General features: G+C 41.0%; 1 non-coding gene across 1 annotated transcript; it reads right to left on the bottom strand.

Moving 5' to 3' along the window:
* Positions 1 to 2,035: 2,035 nt before the first annotated feature.
* Positions 2,036 to 2,154, bottom strand: LOC149818536 (U6atac minor spliceosomal RNA). Its single transcript, XR_016427505.1, has one exon. It is a non-coding gene; the product is annotated as a U6atac minor spliceosomal RNA (small nuclear RNA).

Below are 2,154 nucleotides of genomic sequence, written 5' to 3'. Positions count from 1 at the left end.
AGGATGACCTAGTTATCCAGTTGTCGGAACTCTTAGAATCACAAAAAGAAATACCCTTGTGGTGGCACTGCAGTTGCAGAAATACCTAGTTATTCAATTGTTTTGTCAACGCAGAAAGGCATTGATGAGAAGAACAAGGAAATCGAGTATGAAAGAGATCTTAAGGACCAAGTTGTGTTAAATGTTGAAGCTAATGGAAACATAAATTATGTACAAAGAAAAAACAAATTATCAAACTGGAGATGCAAGTCAGACTTGCTTAACAATCATTCTGTGCAGAATTTGTTTCAATCAAACAACAATAATTTTGAACTATTATAAGAATTTGGTACAATCATGCAACGATAATTCTGACTACAAAAGGATCTACACTTGTGATGGCACAATCATATGAGGTGTCAATGGTTGTGATTTCTCTGATGTTAATTAAGTATTCCCTATGAAATCTAGATAGTCTGCTGCAAATCTAGATACAGTACCCACTAGGCTTGTCTATTTTAGAGTACATTTTCTGTGTGAGTATGTGTGTGCAATGATCTTGTAAGGGTTTATCTCTTTATGTTTTGCAGTCATACTAGAATAGTTTATAATTTTGTAGAAGCCATCATGTTGATTTCCTGGCAATCTTTTCAGCTTTTATTCTTCTGCAAGATGGTATTTAGGTTGAAAAAAGTTTAATTATATACAGAAATGATCCTCTATGAAAAACTGAGGGAAAGAAAAAGGAAATGAGAAAAGCAAGAATTCCCAGCAACTATGAAACATTAATAACAAATAAAATTCAGCAACTATGAAACATAAACCAATAACCAAGAGTTTTCTCTCTTCATCTATGTCACATGGGTGCGACACTTTTGTATTTTGATTTATTTTGTCATAAATAAAATTTATGCATTGTTATGAACTTCAAATTATCGCACCAGTGTTATATATTGCCATTAGATAATGTTTAAGAACTTTCTATTGAGGTTGAGAAAGACTGCAGCAGATAGTTTGATTTGTCCATATGAAATATATTTTTATTAATAATTGTAGCCATTTTTTATTTTATCTCAAAAAAAAAAATTTGGGGCGCGGCCCCCGAACCCCTGACTATCACACCAATTTTTTTTTCTACACAACTATGAAACGGGGAAGTCGCGCTCCATCGAGCGCGTATCCCATTTACAGACCAGGGAAAACGCGAACCTCTTCTTTTCTTCGTTGAACTCTTTAAGGAGGTGGAGGGTCATCTTCCCATCGACAAGGCACGGCATAGGCAGATCAGTATTTGCAATAATCTCACTGCAGTCCACTATCTGCGCCCATGACCGTGCAGGAGTAGCAGGTTTCCCAGGGCTCATGACTTGCACCGCAACCCCATTAATGTTACCCACAGTATTAGGTGTAGATCCTGACTCCACTGCATCGACCAGACCCTGATCGGTGCCACAGACCTAACCGCCACCTCCTTGACCGACCCATCTCCGGCAAACAACAAACTCTCTAGGGCCCATGTGGATCTTTGGCAGCAAGACGCCCACATCAAGCGAAGGTGAGGGTGTCACACATCCAACGTGTGACACAACCTCAGAACTCGCACCACCGTCTCCCAATGCAGAAGACGTCGAGCCATCCATCCAAGGACGAAAGTTTTCCATCCTTCATACTTTCTATCTCTGCAAACTGTACAGAGGAAAAGTTACCGAAAAACAAACCCTGCACTAGCGTACAGTTTTTTCACAGCAGGTTTCACCTCCCCAGTGAAAAAGGAGAGGGGGAGGGCCGAATCGCTCGTCCTCTGGTCCCATTATTCAACCACCTCTAAAAACTAGACACGAGTAATTGAGGGTCCAGCAGCAACCGCACCACCCTTTAGGGCACACCAATGCCCAGGTGGGAGGAAGACGACCCTCACCAGCACGAAGTAGTAGCAGACAGTGATGACATGCTGAACAAAGGCCGACGATCACAGGAGAAGCTGAAGGATGCCCCAGGAAAGAAAAAACCTAGCAGAGCTTCTCTCTCCTCATCAATAAAAGGATGATAAAGTGTTAAAATTAGGTAAAATTCGACGAAGCAGTTAGCCTTAACCATGTGTGGTAACAGGAAGCCTGAAGGCTGATCTCGTTCTTGTCAGGGGAGATGCCAACCGTCTCTCCTTTCAATGCTAAT

This window comes from Nuphar pumila, chromosome 13 (assembly GCF_984573655.1).
Source record: "Nuphar pumila chromosome 13, dmNupPumi1.hap1.1, whole genome shotgun sequence".
Lineage (NCBI taxonomy): Eukaryota > Viridiplantae > Streptophyta > Magnoliopsida > Nymphaeales > Nymphaeaceae > Nuphar > Nuphar pumila.
The sequence above is the reverse complement of the archived record's forward strand: the minus strand, read 5'-3'. Positions and strand labels throughout refer to the sequence as shown.